At 42.5% G+C, this 25,041-nt stretch overlaps 1 long non-coding RNA gene across 1 annotated transcript in view; it reads left to right on the top strand.

Moving 5' to 3' along the window:
* LOC127483244 (uncharacterized) overlaps nucleotides 1-25,041 on the top strand; it is a 211,507-nt gene that overhangs the window by 165,594 nt on the left and 20,872 nt on the right. The window contains exon 8 of the long non-coding RNA XR_011378204.1: nucleotides 22,445-22,528. This is a non-coding gene — a long non-coding RNA (uncharacterized lncRNA). The remainder of the gene's footprint in view (nucleotides 1-22,444; nucleotides 22,529-25,041) is intronic.

Genomic DNA, 25,041 nt, shown 5'->3' with positions numbered 1-25,041 from the left:
TTATTCTGAGAGATGCACTTTGCATGTATGTAAGGAAAAAAGTCAACAATTTGCTCAGAATCACCAGAGCCTAAGTGCATGCAGACTTTTAGTTTGTAGTTCATATATTTTATGTTATAATATCATATGTTTAAAAATTTATTTATTTTTATTTAAAGGGCAGAGTTACAGAGAGAGGGAGTGACAGAGAAAGATCTTCCCTGGTTGGTTCACTCACCAAATGGCTGCGATGGTCAGGATCAGCCAGGAGTCATGAACTCCATCTGGGTCTCCCAAACTTTGGCCATCTTATGCTGCTTTCCCAGGTGCATTAGCAGGGAGCTGGATCAAAAGTGGAACAGCCAGGACATGAACCAGTGCCCATAAAGGATGTCGGCATCTCAGGAGGCAGTTTAACCTGATGGGCTGCAACAGCGGCTCCCATAATGTCATTTTAGTTAGTTAATAGGCTGAATTAGTTGAGTTTTATGAAAATGTCCAAGTTCTTCTAGTTTATTTTAACTGAATTTTTAGTCTTTTTATCATAATCTTTCTCAGTGAATTTGACATAACAGAATGCAGAGCATACCCTGTTCCACTGTCTTTGAGAGAAGGAAGGTAATAAAATAGAAATCAATTAATAGATTTAAAGGGAATTAAAAAGAGGAGCCTACACTCAAGGCCTGTGGCAGCTCAGGAAAGCCAGTGTATGCGTCCTTTCCCACTGTGTGTTTAGGAGCTTCATGTTGGTAGCTTGAAATCAGTGAGGTTTATTTACATCACATGAACCAAGCAAAGCTACTGCGTTCATTTCTGTAATGAAATTTGAAAATTAAGGTGTTGGCAGGGATCTGCTCCCTCTGAAGTCTATAGGGGACTGTTTGTTCCATGCCTCTTCTAGCTCCTAATGGTTTCAAGTGTTCCTTGACTTGTGACCACATCATTCCAATCTCTGTCCCCAGGATCACATTGCCTCCTTGTCTTCTGTCTCAAAACTCCCTTTGTCAAGGCTGATTTTGTGGCACAAAACTGCTGTTTGTGGCACCAGCATCCATGCCACAGCACCAGTTTGCATCCCAGCTGCTCCACTTCCAATGCAGCTTCCTGTTAGTGTGCTAGGAAGACAGCAGAGCATGGCCCAAGTATTTGTCCTCCTGCCACCCACATGGGACCCCTGGATGGAGCTCTGGGCCCCTGGCTTTGGCCTGATGCAGTCTCAGTTGTTGCTGCCATTCAGAGAATGAACTGATATATGGTAAGTCTCTTCTCTCTCTCTCTGTCATGCTACCTTTGAAAAAATAAAATAAATCTTTTAAAATCAACTCCTTTTGTCTATCTTTTATGAGAACGGATGTAATTACATTTAGGGTTCATTTACTTAATCCACAATAAACTCCTCTTTCCAAGACCCTTAACTTAATCACATCATTTGCCATACAAAGTGATATTCATTCTTTTGTAATATCAGGTAATATTTATATACTCTGGAGATTAAAACTTGAATTTTGGGGGCCACCATTTAGCCACCACTATAGGTACAAAGAAGATCCTCCAACCCCCTGCCTTTCTGGAGTGCTGGTTGCTGGTGGGCCCAGAAAATGGTCACATGGCGGGGCAGGAAGGAAGAAAGAAGCTAGTCTAAACTTGAAATAATCAAACCCCCTCCATGGTCACGCCCCAGTGAACAAAGCCCAGGTGGCTCCACCTCTCAGGGCACCAGCTGACACCTCTCAGGGCATCATAATTAGATCAGGTCTCTACCCTTAATGTTGATTAAGTCAACAGTTAATTTTAAGACATCAAAGTGTAAACAACTACATGAGTTTTGGGGAGACAATCATGCTATCATTGGATTTTCTGTTTCTACATTTCCCTGTACATTGCATATTTGATCCCTGTGATCCCAGTGAGGGTCAGGAAAAGTTTATTGACAGTTTGGATAGGGTCTCATTAAAGAAATGAAGCTCAGGGTGTGGTGTCCAATAACTTGGACATTTAAAAAGGGTGCTAAAGTGCCTTTTTTTTTTTTTGACAGGCAGGGTGGACAGTGAGAGAGAGAGGCAGAGAGAAAGGTCTTCCTTTGCCATTGGTTCACCCTCCAATGGCCGCCATGGCTGGCGCGCTGCAGCCGGCGCACCGCGCTGATCCGATGGCAGGAGCCAGGTACTTATCCTGGTCTCCCATGGGGTACAGGGCCCAAGTACTTGGGCCATCCTCCACTGCACTCCCTGGCCACAGCAGAGAGCTGGCCTGGAAGAGAGGCAACCAGGACAGAATCTGGCGCCCCGACCGGGACTAGAACCCAGTGTGCCAGCACCGCAAGGCAGAGGATTAGCCTAGTGAGCCACGGTGCCGGCCAAAGTGCTTTTAACAAACACACAACCTAGAATTTAAAGCTGCTTTTCTTAGTTATTATTTTTATTCTTTCCAGTGGGTTATTTTAAAGAGAGTAGAAATGTGTTTATGCTATTCATATTATCACTACCAGTGATTTCCGGGAGAACCGGTTGCCACCAAGTTTCATACATTTTGTGACCCTTCTCAGTTAGATAGTTCTTTGGGTAACATAAGTTGTCTGGAAGATAGACTGACTCTTAAAATCTGATTCCCTTGGTATGGAGCCTACCCTGATCCAGGGAAGTGATTGAGTCTTCAATTGCTTTCCAGATGTAGTTGTTCTGAAGGCATGCCCTTCAGTGTCTACTTCCTCCAACACAGGGGTTTTCATCCAAGGTGCAGACTGCGGTTTCCTGAGAGTCATCCAAGGTGCAGACTGCGGTTTCCTGAGAGCTGACAGAATTACTGACTCTCACGCCAGGTACAAAGGGCCCCCTAAAGGAGACGCCTAGTTTTCAGCATCTTTAGTGCTCTGTATGTGATTGCATTGTGCAGGTGAATTTGAGAAGCAAGGCACTCCTCAGGTAGGAAATAATAGTAATTACAGTCCCTCTCCCAGGTAAAAGTGGTCCATAGAAATGATGTTTAACCAGAGACCCCAAGTGTTCAAGGTATCATCACATTACTATAAGACTAGAATCACCTGCTGAAAAATATTAGACCTACAGTTATTTCTGATACTCACCAAGTTTGTTGCTATCCTACTGGAGAAGAGAATGATGCTTTCTTTTTAAATTTAATTTAATTTTTAAAAATGATTTATTTTATTTATTTGAAAGACAGAGTTACAGAGGTGAGACAGAGAGAGAGGTCTTCCATCTGCTGGTTCACTCCCCAGTTGGCCGCAATGGTCGGAACTGTGGCGATCTGAAGCCAGGAGCCAGGAGCTTCCTCAGGGTCTCCCACATGGATGCAGGGGCCCAAGAACTTGGGCTTTTACTGCTGTCCCAGGCCATAGCAGAGAGCTGCATTGGAAGAGGAGCAGCTGGGACTAGAACTTGCACCCATATGAGATGCCGGCACTGCAGTCCAGGGCTTTAACCAGCTGCACCACAGCACCAGCCCCAAGAATGATACTTTCAAGATCATAAAATTTGTGGCATTGGTCTCTAAAACTCCCTACTATCAGCTCAACATAAATGTGCATTCATTTTTATAAGGAAATTGTGTTGAATTTTCCATTTCATCTTCAGCCAACACATTTTCTCCATCTCACTGCTTTCTAGTATTGCCAGCTGATAATGCTGAGTAAACAGTGAGGAGAGGGAGAAAGGTAAATGGATTTCCAAATGTAAATTTTTGAAAAATGTTAAAAGCTTTAAACTAAATATGCTATATATTTCATATAAAAGATATACTCACTATAGGAAGCTGATGGCATGTAGAAAACTTAAAAGCAATGCACAAGGAAAAATCTCATTTTATAAAAATTATCCCAGGGGCCAGCACTGTGGCATAGCGGGTAAAGCCACTGCCTGCAGTGCCAGCATCCCATATGGGCACCTGTTCATGTCCCAGCTGCTCCACTTCCCATCCAGCTCCCTGCTGTGGCCTGGGAAAGCAGTAGAAGATGGCCCAAGACCTCGGACTCCTTCACCCACATGGGAGACCCGGAGTAAACTCTTGGTTTCGGATTGGCACAGCTCCATCTGTTGCAGCCATCTGGGGAGTGAACCAGTGGATGGAAGACCTCTCTCTCTCTTTCTGCCTCTCCTTCTCTCTCTGTGTAACTGACTTTCAAGTAATATAAATAAATCTTTAAAAAAATTATCCCAAATTGTCGCTCCCCCTCTTCGTGGAGGAACGACACAGGACCCTGCGTTGTTCTTTTGTCTGCTCGGCCCTCCCCGGGTTTGCTGCTGGTTCTTCCCGGGTTGGCTACTATCCCTTCCACCTCCGTGGAAGGGCGGTTCCCCCTGGCCGCTTTCCCCACTTCCACAGGGGAGCGGCACACCGCCGGCCGGCTTTCTCGGGGGCTGCACAGGTGTTCCCCTTAGGTGTTCCTGGTGCATGCCATCTCTCTCCTCCTTTATAGTCCTCCTCCGCCAATCCTAACTCGGCTGCCCACACGCCGAGTACGCTGCTCTCCAATCAGGAGCAAGTCCTACAGTTTATTGGTTGAACTGGAGGCAGCTGTGCGGAAGCTGTTTACTTCTCTCCCAGCGCCATATTGTGGGAGAGCAGATGCATAGAATAAGTCTTAATTCCAGTAACTCAGTCTAGTCCGGTTTGCTCCCCACACAAATGTCTACGTACATACACTAGTACACAGGTCATATAAGTAGACATTTTTTAAGAGATGGGACCTCATGCATGATCTTTTAATATTATAATTTCTTTAATTTTTCTTGAATTAATAGAAGAAAAGCAAAGTCAAATATAACTAAAGAAATTGTTGAACTTTAGAGATGGATTTTTGTTACCTAAAAGAATTTCTCTAAAATGTAGAAAAGATAGTCTGAAAACCATTAAAAATCTAGAGCTAACACATTTCAACTGTATAGAATAAGACTTCTTGGGGCCGGCACTGTGGTGCAGTGGGTTAAAGCCCTGGCCTGAAGTGCCAACATCCAATATGGGTGCCGGTTCTAGTCCTGGCTGCATCTCTTCCGATCCAGCTCTTTGCTGTGGCCTGGGAAAGCAGTGGAAGATGGCCCAAGTCCTTGGGCCCATGCACCGGCTTGACAGACTCAGAAGTTCCTGGCTCTTGGCTTCGGATCGGTGCAGCTCTGTCCACTGTGGCCATCTGGGGAGTGAACCAGCGGATGGAAGATCTCTCTGTCTATACTTCTCTCTGTAACTCTGTCTTTCAAATAAATAAATCTTTTTTTTAAAAAAGAATAAGACTTCTCTTTTTTTTAAAAAATGATGTATTTATTTGTTTATTTGTAAGGTATAATGACACAGAGAGAGGAGACAGAAAGAGTGATTTCTTGCTGGTTCATTCTCCCAGATGCCCATAATAGCCAAGGATAGGCCAGGCCATAACTAGGACCAAAGAGCTCCATCCAGTTCTCCCATAAGGGCGACAGGGACCCAGGTACTTGTACTGTCATCTTCAGCCTCCCAGGTACATTAGTGGGAAGCTGGATCTGAAGCTTAGGGTACCTGGGACTCAAACCAAGCATTATGATATGAGATGCAAGTGTCCCAGGTAGGATTGATCTACTGCACCAAAATTCCCACCCTGGAACAGATTTCTCAATATGGAATATATAGGATTAATATTTTAGAAATGTTTTCCCACTTTCTTGCCGTGACCCATTGGTTATTTTTGGTTATAGATTTACACTATTGGTTTAGAGTAGAATTGTCTCTTGATCTCTTGATATCCACAGTGAACTCTTTTTTTTACCCTTTGCTCATATCCATATTATTTTTTTTTAACTTTTATTTAATGAATATAGATTTCCAAAATACAGCTTATGGATTACATTGGCTTCCCCCCCTCCCCAATGACTTCCCTCCCACCCGCAACCCTCCCCTTTCCCGCTCTCTCTCCCCTTCCATTCTTATCAAGATTCATTTTAAATTTTTTTTATATACAGACGATCAGTTTAGTATACAATAAGTAAAGATTTCAACAGTTTGCACCCACATAGAAACACAAAGTGAAAAATACTGTTTGAGTACTAGTTATAGCATTAAATCTCAATGTACAGCACATTAAGGACAGAGATCCTACATGAGGAGTAAGTGCACAGTGACTCCTGTTGTTGACTTTACAAATTGACACGCCTGTTTATGGCATCAGTAATCTCCCTATGCTCCAGTCATGAGTTTCCAAGGCTATGGAAGCCTTTTGAGTTCACCGACTCTTATCTTATTTAGACAAGGTCATAGTCAAAGTGGAAGTTCTCTCCTCCCTTCAGAGAAAGGTACCTCCTCTTTGAAGACCCGTTCTTTCCACTGGGATCTCACTCACAGAGATCTTTTGCCAGAGTGTCTTGGCTTTCCATGCCTGAAATACTCTCATGGGCTTTTCAGCCAGATCCGAATGCCTTTAGGGCTGATTCTGAGGCCAGAGTGTTGTTTAGGACATCTGCCATTCTATGAGTCTGCTGAGTATCTCACTTCCCATGTTGGATCACTCTCCCCTTTATTTATTCTATCGGTTAGTGTTAGCAGGTACTAGACTTGTTTATGTGCTCCCTTTGACTCTTAGTCCTTTCATTATGATCAATTGTGAACTGAAATTGATCACTTGGAATAGTGAGATGGCATTGGTACATGCCACCTTGATGGGATTGAATTGGAATCCCCTGGTATGTTTCTAACTCTACCATTTGGGGCAAGTCAGCTTGAGCATGTCCCAAATTATACATCTCTTCCCTCTCTTATTCCCACTCTTATCTTTAACAGGGATCACATTTCAGTTAATTTTCAACACTTAAGAATAACTGTGTATTAATTACAGAATTAAACCAGTCATATTAAGTAGAACAGACAAAAAAACTACTAAGAGGGATAATGTATTAAGTTGTTCATTAACAGTCAGGGCTATGCTGATCAAGTCACCGTTTCTCCTAGTGTCCATTTCACTTCAACAGGTTTCGTTTTTGGTGTTCAGTCAGTTGTCACCAATCAGGGAGAACATATGATATTTGTCCCTTTGGGATATCCCATAATTTCTTTATCCAGTCTACCGTTGATGGGCATTTAGGTTGGTTCCAGGTCTTAGCTATTGTGAATTGAGCTGCAATAAACATTAGGGTGCAGACCGCTCATAGTGAACTGATTCTAAGACCCTCCCCACACCTGCCATGGATACTGAAGTCTGAAGATATTCAATTCCTTCATACAAAATTGTGTAGTTTTGTATATAAACTACACATACCTTCTTGTATACTTCCCATCATCTTTAGATTACTTATAAAGCCTAATGCAATGTAAATTCTATGTAAATAATTGTTATACTGTATTGTTCAGTACAGATACAGTTTTCTTTTCCTGAATATTTTCTATCTCCAGTTGCTTGAATCTGCCGATATGAAACCAGTGGACACAAGAGGGCTGCTGCAGTCACATTTCTGAGGTGCAACCATAATATCCACACTTGTTTAGTGTTTGTTCCCTTTTCCCAAGGTTTCTCCAATAGCTACCATGAAAGTTAGATAGAATTAGGGGCCAGCATTATGGTGCAGGAGGTTAAGCCATGTCTTGTGGCATCAGGATCCCATGTTGAAGTGCCTGTTAGAGTCCTGGCTATTCCACTTCTGATCTAGCTCCTTGCTAATGTACCTGGGCAGGCAGTGAAGGTGGCCCAAGTGCTTGGGTTCCTGACACCCAGATGGGAGGCCAGGATTGAGTTCCAGGCTCCTTGGCCTCAGCCTGGCCCAGCGTTGGCTGTTGTGGCCATTTGGGGAATAGACTAGCAGATGGAAGATCTCTCTCCCTCTCTCTGTCACCTTGCCTTTCAAATAAATAAATTAAATCTCAAAAAATTACTAGCATAATAATTTTATTAAATAAATATGATTCCTGAGGTATTTACGATGATTTATATCTTGGGTATATGGTTTTTAAAAGAAAGGGCTCATGGATACTCTTTCAATTCAATTTCTTTTTTTTTTAAGTTATACAGGTTTATTTATTTATTTATTTTTAAAGATTTATTTATTTATTTGAAAGTCAGAGTTACACAGAGAGAGGAGAGGCAGAGAGAGAGAGAGAGAGAGAGAGAGAGAGGTCAGTCTTCTGTCCAATAGTTCACTCCCCAGATGGCCGCAATGGCCAGAACTGCGCTGATCCGAAGCCAGGAGCCAGGAGCTTCTTCCCAGTCTCCCACTCGGGTGCAGGGACCCAAGGACTTGGGCCATCTTCTACTGTTTTCCCAGGCTGTAGCAGGGAGCTGGATTGGAAGTGGAGCAGCCGGGACTAGAACCGGCACCCAAATGGGAAGCTGGCACTTCACGTTAGGGTGTTAACATGCCGTGCCACAGCGCCAGCCCCGCCTTTTTTATTTTATTTTTTTTAATTCAATTTCAATATATCTCTTTTAATTCAAAATCTTTTTCACTTTTGTTTATGGTAATAATTTCCGCTTTCCACTGTTGAAGTCTATGATGGAGAAGAGAGAGACTGTCTGGGTTTTACTCCTTTCCTAAAATGTTGCGTTTTCATTTTCTTTTCTGTTTTTCCTGTCTGCCTGTAGTACTTAGTCTCTGTTTTCTCTCTCTTGAGTATTCTTTGTTCTGAAGTTTAATTACCATGAGTTTTACAGTGTTGGTTGCTCTGTATCAATGTTTCACTAAACATTCGAGAGTTTCCTATTGATCTGTGGTTTCAGATCTTCCTTGATTTTTCATTCTTTACCATCCCCCACCTTGGGGGTTCTCCACTTCAAGAATCCCATTTATGCTTATGTTTCATTGTCTTAGTGAGTTCAGGCTGATAGAAAGGTTACCCTTGACAGGTGGCTTATACATGACAGACGTTTATTTCTCCCAGCTTTGGAGATTGCGCAGTCCAAGATTAAGGTACCAGCAGTCCCAGCATCTGGAGAGGACCCATTTCCACACTCACCGGTGTGGCCTCATGTGGTAGAAAGAGTGAGGGAGTTCCTAGTGGTTCTTTTATAAGGGCACTAACTCCATGCATGAGAGCTCTGCCCGCACAACCTAGTTATCTCCCAAAGACTCCACCTTGGGTGGTTAGGATTTGGACATATGAATTTCTAGGCAGAGGTTAGGTGGGAGTGTGGACCTAGACATTTAGTCTCTGGCACTGATCATTCTTTCCTGACCTCACTATTCATCTTCTCAGCAATTACTAGAATCTTTCCTTTTTTATAATTCATTAGCATTACTATAATTCTTCTTTCTGTGCCATTAATATGACTTTTAGCAATGCTATTTATCCCTTGCTGTTCATGATTTATTTAGAATCCCTCTAATGTTCATATAATAGTTATCAATTCATTTCATTCACTTGACAATCTCCCTCAACTTCATTCCATAATTTTGTCATTTTATTTTTAATGCTTATTTAATAAACTTATATTCATCTTATTTCCATCATTCCAAATAAATTTAGGCAGTCCCACTCTCTGGAGTGACACTTTTTTCTAGAGTGGGATATTTTTCTCTCTGTATTTCTTGTTGATAGTAGTATGCATGTACGTAGTAGATAGTATAAAATGTAGTATGTTGTATAGTGGCTACACTCTTTCCATCTTGTTCAGGTCACATGAATAGCTCTCTGCCTCTGCAACTTGTCTTTAATCTCATGTAGTATACGTTTATATTTTTCTCTCATGGCTCTATTTTTAGGCCTGCTTTCTATTTTCAAATGATTATTGTAATTTTTGTTGGGGGGGGATAAAGTTTGAATGTCAAGATTCTGAGACTGAATCAAGGAAATTAAAGACCTCTACAACAAAATTATGAAACACTCATGAAGGAAACTGAAGGAATATTGCCTATGTTAATGGGTTGGAAGAATTAATATTGTTGAAATGGGCTTATTCCCCACAAGGATTATTTTCAGATTCAATGCAATTGCCATCAAGGGTCAGTGATAGTTTTCACAGAACTGGAAAAAGATCCTAAAATTCATATGAAAGCACAAAAGACCCAAAATAGCCAAAGCAATCTTGGACAAAAAGAGCAAAGCTGGAGACATTTGATTTTAAGAAAAACAGATAAGCGTGGCAGTGGCATAATAGCAGATACATAGAGCAGTGGAACACAAAAGATCCCGGAAATTAATCCATGCATATACAGCCAACTAATTCTTGATAAAGGCACCCAAAACACACAACATAGAAAGGACAGCTTCTTCAATAATTTTTGCTGGGAAAACTGGATATTCATACACTCAATACTGAAACTTGCCTCCCACCTCAAACTTCTCACAATGTACGAAAATCAACACAAAATGGACCAAAAACCTAAATGTAAGGCCTGAAACTATGAAACTACAAAATGAAAGCAAGGGATATCTTTCAAGACTTTAATATAGCCAATGATACTTTGGATAAGACTCTAAAAGCACATAGAGGAATATACAATTCTATTGATTATATAAAACTCAGACATTTCTGTGTATCAGAGGAAACAACAGAGTGAAGAGACCACTTACAGAATGGGACAAAAGATTTGGGAAGTTTTCACCTGTCAAAAGACTAATATCCTGAATAAATCAGAAGTAAAAACTCAACAACAACAAAGCTAAGAATGAAGTAAATAAGTGCAAAAAAGGATCTGAATAGACGTGCCTCAGAATAAGAAATACAAATCACTAACAAATACATAAAAAATGTTCTCCATCTCTAGCCATCACAGAAATGCAAATAAAAACAATGGTATGCCATTTCACTCCAGTTAGAATGACAATTATCCGAAAGACACACACAAAAAAGATAACAAATGCTGGCAAGAGAAATGGGAACCCTTATATACTACTGGTGGGAATTCAAATTAGTACAGCCATGATGGAGAATAGTATGGAGATTTGTCAAAAAAAACCTCATATGATACATCTATCCCACTTCTGGTTACTTATCCAAAGGAAATGAAATAGCACATGAAAGAGATACCTGTACTCACATGTTTATTACAGCACTAATTCACAATAGCCAATACATGGAATCAACCAAGGTGTCCATCAACAAATGAATGGATAAAGTATGGTATGCATACATAATGAAATATTATTCAGCCATAAAATAATGAAATCCTGTCATTTGTAGTAAAATAGGTAAAATTAGGTGAAATATAGCAGAAGCAAAATGACAAGTGCTTCATGTTCCCTCTTATATGTACAAGCTAAAAAAAAAAAAGTCAATGTGATCTTTTAGTAGTGATTACTGGAGGCTGAGAAGGTTGGAGGAAGGTTGGATAATGGGTACCAATACACAATTTTATGGAAGGAATAAGTTTTGATTTTATGAGCAACTAGTAGAGGGGTGCTTGAAGGTGCCAATCATAAAGAAATGATGAGGAGAGGCTAGTGCTGAGGCGTAGTGGTGTAAAGCTGCCACCTGCAGCACCAGCATCTGACACGGGCACCAGTTTGAGTCCTGGCTGCTCCACTTCTGATTCGGCTCCCTGCTAATGTGTCTGGGAAAGCAGCAGAAGATGGCCCAAGTCCTTGGGACCCTGCACCCACGTGGGAGACCCAGAAGAAGCTCCAGGCTCCTGGCTTCAGATCAGCCCAGTTCCAGCCAGTGTGGTTATTTGGGGGAGTGAACTAGAAGGTGGAAGACCTCTTTCTCTGCCTCTCCCTCTGCCGCTCTGTAACCCTACTTTTCAAATAAATAAATAAATAAATAAATAAATATTTTTTAAAGAAATGATATGGAAATGGTAGTTACCCTGATTTGATCATGTATACATATGTTGAAATATCACACTATAACCCATAAACATGTAGAGTTATTACATGTTAATCAGAAATTTAAAAAAACAGTACTAGACTGGGGACTGATAATTTTTCTCCAAGAGTATTTTGAGCTTTGCCTTTTAAGAGACCCGTGCACACATAATATTTTATATTATGTCCATTAGACCCAGCCACAGTATAGTAATTCATAGTGTGCTTGGATCATTTCTGCGATTTTACATAGGGCCTTTGCTTCAATTTCTTCTGAAGATATTTTTCTACTTTCTGGAGGGATGAATAACCATGCCTGGGTCTACACCCAAAAGTCTTTGTAAACTTTGAAAACTTTAAATTCCTGTCATTTTGTCAATTCATTTTCTCTCCCTCTTATTTTTGTTGATAAAAATCCAGCTGTTTTATCATTAATTAATACCCATGTTTATGTATGATAACTTCCCTTGGTCTGTAATCTGCTCAGTCTAAACTTGGTGTAGCTACTTCTGTGTTCTATTGATCAATGTTAGCATGGTACATCTTTCTTCATCAACTTGTTTTTAATCTATGGGTGTCTTCATATTTGAAACGGTCTTCTGGTAGACAATGTACAGTTGGATCTTATTCCTTGATTGACTCTGACAATCTCTGTCTTTATGTTGGTGCATTTAGGCCATTGAAATTCAATATTGTTATTGATGTAATTAGGTTAATTTTTTTTACTATTTTCCATTTCCATTTTTGTGCTCCACTCTTTTTCTACCTTTTGTGGATTTCCAGACTTTAGAACTGCTGTGGTCACCATGCAACCTATTTGGGCAGAAGTCTCTGTCCTTTGCAGGAGACCCAAGTGAAGAGACCCTGGCAAGAAGAAAGCAATCTGAAATGGCAGATTTGGAAGATCACTGTGGTCTACAGCCATATCCCCCTGAAGGTACCCAATCTCAACTGAGAGATCACTGTGGTCTATGGCCATACCCCCCTGAACTCCCAGGATCTTAACTGAAGGATCACTATGGAGGCTGGCATTCCCATATGGGCACTGGTTTGAGTCCCAACTGCTCTGCTTCCTATCCAGTTCCCTGCTATTGCACCTGGTAAAGCAGTGAAAGATGGCCCAAGTGCTTGGGCCTCTGCACCCACGTGGGAGATCTGGAAGAAGCTCCTGGCTCCTGGGTTCAGTGTGGCTCCCTCCTGACCATTGCAACAATTTGGGGAGTGAACCAGGAGATGGAAGATTTCTCTCTCTCTCTCTCTCTCTCCCTTCTTTTCAAATAAAAATAAGATACATCTTTAAAAAGATAAGAATGTCTTGTGGTTAAATAGAAGCAGCACTAATGTCACCAGACCATCATGGAAAGGGATCAGGCTCTATCACAGCTGCTGGAGTATCAGCCTGGATATGGTACTTAGTTCCAATGGTAATGTCTTGTGGAGCATGGCTCCACTCCTACGCTGATATCTACCGTGTCTAGGTGAAGAGATTAAAGTCTGTGGCCAGAGATCTTGGAATATTACCGAAAATTTCTTCCAGAATCAAAACTGGAAATGAATGGAAGGATAACATGTGTCACTTTTTCAACTTGTTTACAAGTGTGGAAATGTGATCTGGTGGTCAGATATTTCATGGACCTCTTGTTATGAAAAGAAGTGGGCAATGCAAAATCAGTTTAGTCTGCTATCATTCTTTAGAATGTCTTATCATAGACAACAAAAGAATTGGGCCCTTATTGCTTAAAAGAAGAGATTTTAATTCCTTTCTCCTGTAACTTGTATAATAATGTCACTCATTTGGCTTATACATAGCAGATGTATAAGATGTATGTATGTTCCACATCTAAGATTCAGCCAACAAAGAATGGAGAATATTAAAGAAAGAGATTATATCTGCAACAGATATGTACATTTTCCCCTAATAAGTATTCTCTAAACAATACAGTATAACAACTTTTTGAATAGAATTTCTATGTTGTCTAGAGAAGATTTAAAGTATACTGGATGGGGGCCTGGCACAGTGGCCTAGCAGGTAAAGCCACCACCTGCAGTGCCGGCATGTCATATGGGCACTAGGTCTAGTTCCAGCTGCTTTTCTTCCAATTCAGCTCTCTGCTATGGCCTGGGAAAGCAGTAGAAGATGGCCCAAGTCCTTGGGCCCTTGCACTCATGTGGAAGACCAGGAAGAAGCTCCAGCTCCTGGCTTTGAATCGGCACAGCTCCAGCCAGTGCGACCATCTGGGGAGTGAACCATAAGATGGAAGACCTTTCTCTGTCTTTCTCTCTCTCTGCCTCTCTGTAACTCTGCCTTTCAAATAAAAATAAATAAATCTTTTAAAAAATAAATAAAAAATATACTGGATGGTATGCAAGGGTTTATGCAAAATCACACCATTTTCTGTAAGAAACTTGAACATCTACAGATTTGCATATCTACTGGGGGTCCTGGAACCAATTAACATGGATACTGAGATACAACTGTGTATAAAAGCATACAATATATTGCTGCTATTACTTTTTGAATCAATCGTTGCATTTTTTGGCCAATTAAGAATAAGAAAAATAAAAATTATTTTTTATCTTCACTTACTCTTCTCTAATAACCTCCCTTTCTTTATGTAGCTCCACATTTCTAATCTTTATCATTTTCCTTCTTGCTCTATAATTTCTACAGAAAGCTTTTATTTAATAAATATAAATTTCATAATCAAAGTGGAAGTTCTTTATAATTTTTTTTTTTTTTTTGACAGGCAGAGTGGACAGTGAGAGAGAGAGACAGAGAGAGAAAGGTCTTCCTTTTTGCCGTTGGTTCACCCTCCAATGGCCGCCGCTGCAGCCGGCGCACCGCGCTGATCCTGGCAGGAGCCAGGAGCCAGGTGCTTTTCCTGGTCTCCCATGGGGTGCAGGGCCCAAGCACCTGGGCCATCCTCCACTGCACTCCCTGGCCATAGCAGAGAGCTGGCCTGGAAGAGGGGCAACCGGGACAGAATCCGGCGCCCCAACCGGGACTAGAACCCGGTGTGCCGGCGCCGCAAGGTGGAGGATTAGCCTATTGAGCCACGGCGCCGGCTAGTTCTTTATAATTTTTAAAAATATTTTTATAAGCAGGTCTTGATTGCTAGATATGATGTACTGGTTAAAAGGAAGAGCTATAGAAAGAGCTTTATTAATGCAATGGTGAGATGGGGTGAGAGTGGAGCATTCTATAGTCCTATGGGTAGGTCTCAGTCTTGAAGTGAGTCTGTAGTACTGGACCATGAACTTCACAAGTGTTTCTCAGGCATTTCAATTCCCCTGATATGAAGCAGGATGGCCAAAGGGGGCTGGAGTGGGGAATTTTTTTATTCCAGGTCAGATAGTCTCTGAAAAAGCCCTATCAGTTATATTCAGCCTATATTCTTTATGATGTTTAGTTACATGGATTTGTTTAGTTTTATACTGATTTCAGTTTACTCATCTTAAATTAATAAATTTTTGTCTTCACCAAATTTGAGACATTTTCAGCTATTACTCTTTCTAGATTTATTTATGTGAAAGGCAGAGTGACATAGACAATGGGAGAAGTGCAGGGAGAGGAGGAGGATGAGTTGGAAAGGGAGAGAGAGAGCGCGAGAGACATCTTCCATTTGCTGGTTCATTCCTTAGATGGCTACTAAGGTCAGATCTGGGCTAGGCCAAAGCTGGGAGCCAGGAACTCCATCTTGGACTTCCATGTGGGTGGCAGCCACCCAAGTACTTGGGGCATGTTCCACTGCCTTTTCAGGCACACTAGCAGGAAGCGGGATCAGAAACCCAGAAATGGGGACTTCAATAGGCATTCAAGTATGGGATGCCAGTGTCACAAGTGGTGGCTTAACCTCCTGTGCCAAAATGTTGTCCTCAGCTACTATTTCCTAGAATACTCTTGAGCTGGGGCTGGTGTTGTGTCATAGAGGGTTAAGCCACTCTGACATCAGCGTCGTGAATGGGTGCCAGTCTATGTCCTGGGTGTTCTACTTCCAATTCAGCTCCCTGCAGGTGCAACTGGGTAAGCAGTGGAAGATGCCACAACTACTTGAGACCCTGCCACCCACGTGGGAGACCTGGTAGAAGCTCCAGGCTCCTCACTTTAGCCTGGTCTAGCCCTGGCCATCACAGCCATATGGGCAGTGAATCAGCAGATGGAAGACCTCTCTCTGCTTCTCCTTCTGTCTCTGTAACTCTGCCTTTCAAATAAAAAATGTCATTTATTGTTATTATTTATTTGAAAGGCAGAGTTACATAGATAGATAGAGACAGAGAGACAGAGAGAGAGGTCTTCCATCTGCTGGTTTACTCCCCAGATGGCTGCAATGGCCCGAGCTGTGCCGATCCGAAGCCAGGAGCCAGGAGATTTTTCCGGATCTTTCCATGTGGGTGCAGGGGCCCAATGACTTGAGTCCTCTTCTACTGCTTTCCCAGGCCATAGCAGAGAGTTGGATCGGAAGAGGAGCAGCAAGGACTAGAACCCGTTCCCATATGGGATGCCGGCACTGCAGTCCAGGGCTTTAACCCACTGCACCACAGCGCCGGCCCCTCTGTCTATATTTTGACACAGTTTATATAATTACAATGATGCTAATGTTGGATCTTCTATTACTATTGCAAAGATTCCCAAGGCCTTGTTAAATATTTCAGTGTATTTTCTTTCTGCTGTTAAAATTGAGTAAATTCTACTGATCTGTCCTAAAGTCCATGGAGTCCATCTTCTGTCACTTCCATTTCCATCCTACTATTGAGCCTATTCAGCAAGGTTTATTTTATTTCTGCTATTAATCAGTCCTGTAATTTTTGGTTCTTTTCAATAATTTCTATTTCTTTAGTGATGTATCTAGTTTTTTCCCCCCATTTTTCTCAAGACAAATTTTAACTGATTATTGAAACAGTTTTATGGCAGCTTCTTTCAAACTCTTGTCAGGTAACTCTAACATCTGAGTCACCTTGATACTAGCAACATTTCAGTCAAATTTTGACTTTCTTTATCTAACCAGAACAAATATGTCTTCCCTTCTATCTTTTCACATTTTCACTAGCACAAATTAACTACTCGTTTTGTGACTTATCCTGTGACTAGTCTTGTGACCTAACTACTTGCCTAAGTATTTCAGGACCCACTGTCTTCCAAGATCCCACAACTGCCATTTCTCTTTTAAAAGTCTTCCCTTGCTAGCTTGCAAATTGGAGAACAGCATATTTGGGAGCCCAGAGCCTGCTTCCCTCTGGGCAGCCACACTAGCTAAGGCACTGTCTCCTGCATTGGCTCCTATCCAGCACCTGTAGGCAGGCCTAATTTTTCTCTGGTAACACTTGTTCTCGGTATGACAGGGGGTTTTCACTTGTAACCTGGACATTTTATTCTGTCGGGGGATGCTCAATCCTATTTCAAGCGTTTACTTGACCATCAGTCTGCTCAGGTCCTAGACTACTTACGTGACCTGTGATTCCAATGGCAGTTTATTTTAATATTTGTAGCCATTCAACATCATTTTGATGTGCTCTGTTTATCTGGTGCTCCTATGGCTGCCAGCAGTCTCCGTCCATGGTCCTGAGAGGGTGGAAGGAGGAAGTTCCCCTAGACTGGATGCTCAGTATAGCTGGCAGGGGCAGGAGGCTTGGAACTCCTATGGGGATGAAGAGGTTTCTTAGGCAGAAGTTTGTTGTAATAAAATCCCTTTTACCCCAACTCCTGGCAACATACGTTTCCTGCATAAAGCAGAGCCTTAGCCCCTCAGGAACAAGAAAGATTCCTGGACCAGGCGCTAGTTCATGGTGGATGTGTCTTTCTTGTCAGCTTCAGTTACTGGAGTGGGTACAGTCAGTCATGTGCTTCCAGCTTATTGCTGATAGAACACTGACTCAATGCTTTTTTTTTTTTAAAGATTTATTTATTTGAAAGTCAGGCTTACAGAGAGAGAGAGAGAGAGAGAGAGAGAGAGGTCTTCCATCTGCTGGTTCACTCACCAGTTGGCCACAATGGTTGGAGCTGTGCCAGTCTGAAGCCAGGAGCCAGGAGCTGCTTCTGGGTCTCTCATGCAAGTGCAGAGGGGCCCAAGGACTTCTACTGCTTTCCAAGGCCACAGCAGAGAGCTAGATCGGAAGTGGAGCAGCCGGGTCTTGAACTGGCCCCCACATGGGATACTGGCACTGCAGGTGGTGGCTTTGCTCACTACACCACAGCACAGGCCCCAAGTCACAAGGCTTCTTGCCCATGGTATAGCAGTGTAGAGCCAGCCATATGTGACAGCAAGTCATAGTGATGCCATAGTGAGCTTCACTGTCTTAGAAGAAAGCTGACCTGTTAGCCCAAAGACAGTCATCAAACTATAGTGTTGTCACAAAGCTTACCCATGTTTAAAAGGACCAGCAAGATGGCTTAGGTGATGATTCCTAGAAAATGCCAATAGAAGTGTTGTGACACGAGTTCCAACCTCCTTTATCTTTCGTAAAATTATAAAATATTGTTTCTTTTATCTTCTGCATGGAATAAGCTTTGCTGCAGCTATGCCCAAACCACCAGCCACCTGCTGCCCAGAACTAAAACTCCATTGATCAGTTGCCCTAACAAGCTCGCTTTCTTTCTTTCTTTCTTTCTTTCTTTCTTTCTTTCTTTCTTTCTTTCTTTCTTTCTTTCTTTCTTTCTTTCTTTCTTTCTTTCTTTCTTTCTTTCTTTCTTTCAAAGGCATAGTTACAGAGAGGCAGAGGCAGAGGCAGAGGCAGAGAAAGAGGTCTTCCATTGATTGTTTCACTCCCCAGATGGCCGCAACAGCCGGATTGTGCTGATTGGAAGCCAGGAGCCAGGAGTTTCTTCTGGGTCTCCCAAGCAGCTCAGGGGTCCAAGGACTTAGGCCATCTTCTACTGCTTTCCCAGGCCATAGCAGAGAGTTGGATCAGAAATGGAACAGCCGGGAGTTGAACTGGTGCCAATATGGGATGCCGGCACTGCAGGCAGTGGCCTTAACTGCTATGCCACAGCACCAGCCCTGAGCTCTCTTATTTCTGGATGATACTTCCTCCTGTGTCGTTTGGTCTCAGGATCCCTGCTCTGTGTGCCAACACTACATCTGCACATGCTACTTGCTTGCTGCAATTGCTGAGACGTCCTTGCATTCCAGGGCAGAGATGAGTGAGTTTTCCTGGGTTGCTTTCTGTTGCTAGATTAGGTATCAGAAAATGTGAACTGTCTTCCTTGTTAAGCTTCAGGATTTTAGGGTTTGAAGAAGTCAAAGAGGAGGCTAAAGTAGAAAATACTCTACTTTAGAGGAGATGGAAGGGGGGTGGTGGTGGTAAAGAGGGTGGGGATTGAGCCTGCCTGGACAGAGGGTGGGGTTGAAGCCACACTTCATTCCATCTGAGCAGCAGGCAGAATCCCTTCTAAAGATGCTAGCTGGGGGAGGTGCAGAGTACCACATGGACCCTCATAAGGTGGATGGGGGACTTGCAGAAAGCATCCTTGATGAAGTTTAAAAAGCATTGTCTCAGCAGTTTGGAATGTCCTAGGTGAGGGGCTTTCTCAGCATTAAACATTCCACTAGCCTGTAGATTATCTATCCGCCAGGTCCCAGTGGCCCAACAGATTCCAACATCCACCTTCATCTGCCAGGCAGGCATATCACTGGAACAACATTAGGCACAGTTCAGGATGCTGGGCAGTCAGTGCATCAGAGACGAGCATCAGTGTAGGCAGACAGTGCCTTCATTAAGAGTGGTCACCTTGAGGAATGCAGACTCTGTGCCCCCAACAGGCTCTTTCCCCAAGTTGCAAGCTAGCATGAGGGCTTACAAGGGAGAAAGTGCAGTTGTAGGTGGGCAGGGAAGACACTGGGTCTCAAAGTTCCTAGGCAAACAGTACAAATCCCAAGATGAGGCATGAGATAAGAGTTAAAATGTGAAAAGAAAGGGAGTTTCATTTGTTAAGGTTTCAGGCAGACATAAGACATTATTGCTCCACTATTCTTCCAGACTTAGATCCCAAACCAGTTCCCCTTCCTCTGAACACTTTCAGAGTTCTCCACTGGCTGCCTCTCAGATTTGAACTGATTCTAAACCATCTTGCCCTGGCTGTCTCCTAACAATTGCATCTGGGGTTCCAGTGGAGTCCCCAGAGAAAACGCCACATGGTGTACCCTTTCTACTTATAGCTAATCTCTGGGAAGTTCCCGCAGCTTCTGCCACTGTTACTCCTTTACATTGTTCCTCTGGAGTCTGCACTTCGTGGAGTACAGCCCAGGGATATGGCTCAGATAGGCCCACCTCCCAGAACCATCACTCATGGAAAACTCACACACACCCAGATGCAAGACAGAAAGGCAGTCAGTATCCACTGCTCCCTTCTTTCCATGCTATGGAGTTATGAGTGGCCCCACCCAGCCTCTTTCTTCTGTTATCACCACACTCTGGGCTTCTGTAAGCTTCCAAACTCCTAGGACCCAAGACAGGTTCTTAAGGAACCCTCTCATGGGATGCCGCTTGGGAAGTCTCAATCTGTAAGCATTAGGAAGTGAATATGAGCCAGTCTGGTCTTAAACATGTCTGGTATCCAAATGTGGTTCTTTAGGTGACTTTATCATTTGCTGTTGAGTTATGGGCAAAGCAACTCCCTCCAGGGGGAGAAAGAGAAACTAAAGCATCCACTCTTCTTCTACCCACTCTCAATTAAATTTGCTCCTTCATTGAATTTCATTTTCTGCTTATCTGGGCTTTTGGGGATGGCAATTTAAAGTCTTTAATATGCGATACATGGATGATCTCTTTTTGAGAACACACAGGTAATTGTTGTCTATTGTCAAATTTGGGGATTCATCATCAGAAGAGTCCCATTCAGAACTCTGAGATGAATTTTGAGGATTTCAATAATAAATAAGGAAATAGTCACACTGCCATTCCATTTCAGGCCATATTAATTTTTTTAATATTAAAGCCACAAAATGCAACATGGAGAATATGCCCAGTAGTCACTTATACTTCCAACTTGGGTATAAAAAATATACTAAAAATCCTAGGATGTGTTTAACAAGATAATGTGTATAGACAGTGCATAGTATAAATCTTATTTGGTTTGATGCATTAGCATTTTCTGTTTTTAAAAGTTTACCATTAATATTTGTGAAGGAGTTTTTGCAAATCTAAGACTCTCCTTGGAAAAACACTACAAATGCTGGTTTTTGGCTTACAGTCAAATATAATATTTTCACAAGACCCAGAAAATACAGTTGCAGAAACTGCTTTTCTCCATTGGATGCAGTTAAAGATTTCTGGCACAAACTCTTTAATAATATTGCAGCCTCTGGGAAGTTGGCCAGGGCCGACTATAACCAACGACCGTGCGACACCATCCCATTTTTCTGCTTAAAGAGTCAGCCGCTGCTGATTGGATTAGCTCTGGGGTGTCCTAGCAGGTTCCAAATGAAAGTTGTTTTTGATCTTAGGCATTTGCTGCCTCATCTTCCAAGGGTGAAATTTCCATGGTACTGATGTTGTAACCATCACAAATGCAACTTTCTTTCTTTTCACATTTTACCTAACAAAAGCTAAGTATTAATCTTGTCACTTGCCCCTGTGAGTAGTCTTGTCCTTCTACTATTTGTGGAAGGATTTCGGGACCCATCTGTCTTCCCTAGTCTCCCACAGGTGCTCTTTCTCCTTTAAAAGTCATCCTGCTGGCTTGCAAATTGGGGGAGAGCCTATTCGGGAGCAGAGTCTGCCTTCCCAAAGGTGGCCACTCTAATAAGCACACTGTCTCTCATCTCTGTGTAACTGGGTGGAAAGTTAACAGAAGCAGGCAATGTTACCACCGAAATGTAAAGAGAAGCCGATGCTTCAGGGCTGGACTGCTGGCTTCTTGCTTACCCATGTCCTAAAGCGTAAATTGCCTTGTTCCTCATTTCAACTTCTTTTCCAGAGCAGGAGAACCTTGTCATGCTACATAGAATCTCAAGGCCTTCAAGGACCACCATGACAAGTGCATTGTCATCAACCCACTGACACCTGACACCAGAGATCTGCAGCTCTTTCATGGTTTTGTTGTGGGAGAGGTGAAGCCTAAATTCCTATTCTAGGTCCTTGCCTTTTACCTAAAGAAGCATTCTAGGTACAGACACATATTTGGTGCACAAAATGATAAAGTTAATTTGAATGGTAAGAAAAACATACACATGGTAGGCATAGAGTGGGTCAGGAAGGGAAAAGGATGGGGGGAGAAAGTAGAGAGACAGTGCCTCAGCATCCTGAGAGAGAGAGAGAGCGAGAGAGAGCAAGCAAGCCTCTCCCAGTTATCCGCCTCTTACATGAAGTTGGAAGGAGAGTGGCTATATGGTACCTTCCCCAGGCCATGGGTGAAGGGTGATACATCCTGGGAAAGGGGTTACTTGACTGACAGCTAGGCAGGTTGGATTACATATGATGGGGCAGGTGTGGCTTCCAGGCTGCAGTATCCCACATCAATTTTGTCATATCAGTACTGCCTTCATTGTAGCCCCTTTTTAAGCCCCAAACACAGTCTTTCAGCAGAGCAATAGTCCTTGGGACTCAGAAGTCTGCTACACCCTCATTTGTTGACAGATTGAATATTCTCTCTCCTTTTCCTCCAAACCTCGTCCTCATGATTTTGACTGGCACCGGGGACAGGGGCTGAGCTTTTGATAATATCTGGTGTAGGGATTACCCAGCAGCCAGCAGCCCAGGCCTAATTTCATTCCACTAACAAAGGATCTTATATAAGTCTTGTCTTGTTTCTGTTGAGAGTTTATCGTGTGACTGACAAAGTAAAGGCAGAGTTCCAGCTCAGCCGGGAACCAGAGCAGTGAAAGAAGAGGACCCTCATCAGGTGAGTGCCAATCACTTGTGAAGTACCAGATGCCCCCTGCACAGGGAGACCCAGATGGGGCAAGGGTGTGACACTGGATGGGAGCTGATATTGTTGTCACAAGATTAGGCCCAGGCTCTTCAATGCTGAGCAGTCAGTACACCAGAGATGAGAGCTGTTGCAGGGAGGAAGTACCTTAATGTGAGTGACCACTGGGAGGAAGGCAGACTCTGTGCTCCCAAAAATGTTCTTCCCCAATTTGCAAACCTGCAAGGTGACATTTAAAGGAAGAAGGGCCATTGTGGGAGATCAGGGTAGAAAATGGGTCCTGAAATTCTTAGACAAATGGTGCAAGTCACAAGACTAGTCACAGGTAAGTTACCAGACTAGCAGCTTGTTTCTGTTAGTTAAACTATGAAAAGAAAGGAAGGAAGGAAAGATGGGTTTGTTGCACCTTATATGTCTACTGAATATGAAGAAGAGAGCACTGGGAAGGAAACAATGCTATTGGATGTAATCAGTTATTGTTACATAAACAAGAGTCCACCAGCAACAGGGAAGCTGCAGGGCAGACTGAGAAATGCATATTTGCACCTGTGTGCAACCCATGGAACATTATACATAATCTGCTACATTTGAATCAGGAATAAGATGGATTTTACAGTATTATAGAATTAAATATGGGGGCCAGGGTATGGCACAGTGGGTTAAAGCCCCAGCCTGCAGTTTTGGCGTCCCATATGGGTGCCAGTTTGAGTCCTGGCTGTTCCTCTTCTGATCCAGCTTTCTGCTATGGCTTGGGAAAACTATAGAAGATCACTTAAGCGCTTTGGACCCTGCACACATGTGGGAGACTTGGAAGAAGCTCTTGGCTCCTGGCTTTGGAATGGCCCAGCTCCAGCTCTTGCGGTCATTTGAGGGGTGAACCAGCGGATGGAAGATCTCTCTCTCTCTCTCTTTCTCTCTGCCTCTGCCTCTCTGTAACTCTGCCTTTCAAATAAATAAATAAATCTTTAAAAAAAGAATTAATCATGGAAATTGAGTAAATTAAAGCAGACAAGAAATTTCCTAAGTATTGGTAAAATATACGCAAAATATAGTATTTTTTGAAAAGCAATTTATTCAAGAAACCAAGGTCAGCTGAATTCACCAAGGTGTGTTCAATTCTACTTCTCATTTTTTTATTCTCATAAACAATGTGCCCTCGGGAGAGTAAGGGAAAATATATTTGAAGTGTTAACAGTAGAATAAACACAAGGAAATCGTTAAACAAGACCAGTCTTGAGAATTGACATCTAACCCATGTGTTTTAGGCGTCTGTTAAAAATTCTCTGTGAGGTTTAGACTTGGAGTGAGGAGTCACGGTTCCTGGATTCTTAAACAACAGAAGCTCAAATTGGAAGAATGGTCTGCTATGCCAGAGACAAAAAGCTTTCCGATTTTAAATTAATGGAAACATATAATAAATTGGGAAGAAAATGAAATTGACTCCAAAATAATCTAATTTATACCTCTGTAATACTCAAGAGCATAGTGCATCTGAAGTTCAAATCAGTTTCCCAGAGTAATCCATAAGATAAGCAAGAATTTAAAAAATAAAAACAAGAATGTCTGGAACTATAGGATTAACTATTCTATAGCTGAGAGCAGAGAAGTCACAGGTTAAGCCCAGTTCAGATCCTGTCTACTCTGTCAATTAGGAAGGGCACATGGCAGGAAGCTAGGGCTGGTCTTGGGTCCTCCTCTGCACATATTCAGTTAATCAATTAGTCCGGCTAATCCCACTGATTTAACTATCCCAAATATATTGACTTTTTCTCATCCCTTTGTCTAATCTCTACTTGGCAATATTTTTCCAAACTGTGAATTAGCTCTCTTCAATTGATTAAAACTTTTCAATTAATCCTTCGTACTCTCTGAGTCAAGTTCATGACTGGCCTACCTCTTAGCTTGTACTTTGCACCCTGCCCCTCCCCACCACCACCCAGAGCTGGGCTTTTCTTATCTTACATCAGCATTAGTGTCACCTCACACTCTACCAAATGGCTTTGCTCACTCCTGCCTTGGGCCTTTGGTAAACATCCCTGGCTTCTCCTTCCTCTTTCCTCTATTTGACCTGAGACTCATCCGTCCACACCTGGCATAGAAACCGTCTCTCGGGAGACTTTCTCTGGGACAGGGAGGCTGACCCACCCCAGCTCGGTAAGATGCTCTTCCTTTGCATTCCCATGACACCCTGTGGATTGCCCTTTCACAGTGTAGCCTAGCCTAGCATAGTTTAGCACAGGGTTCCCCTTCTAAAGAGAAAGCCCCTTAGGAAAAGGGCCTGTGTCTTGCTTGGTGACCAGCCATATCAGTGCTGTCCAGCACAGCATGTGACAGGTGCAGGCATTCCATACATATTAGCTGAGTGAAGTGATTCTTAACTTGCATTTTATAGCAATGGCATGGCATCCCCACGCCAAATAGATAGTGCAGGAAACATAGCACCATATTAAAATGCCAGAAAAATAAGCTCCAGAGGAATTATACTG

The sequence above is a fragment of the Oryctolagus cuniculus genome, chromosome 8 (genome assembly GCF_964237555.1).
Source record: "Oryctolagus cuniculus chromosome 8, mOryCun1.1, whole genome shotgun sequence".
Taxonomy (NCBI): domain Eukaryota; kingdom Metazoa; phylum Chordata; class Mammalia; order Lagomorpha; family Leporidae; genus Oryctolagus; species Oryctolagus cuniculus.
This window is presented reverse-complemented; position numbering and strand designations above follow the sequence as displayed.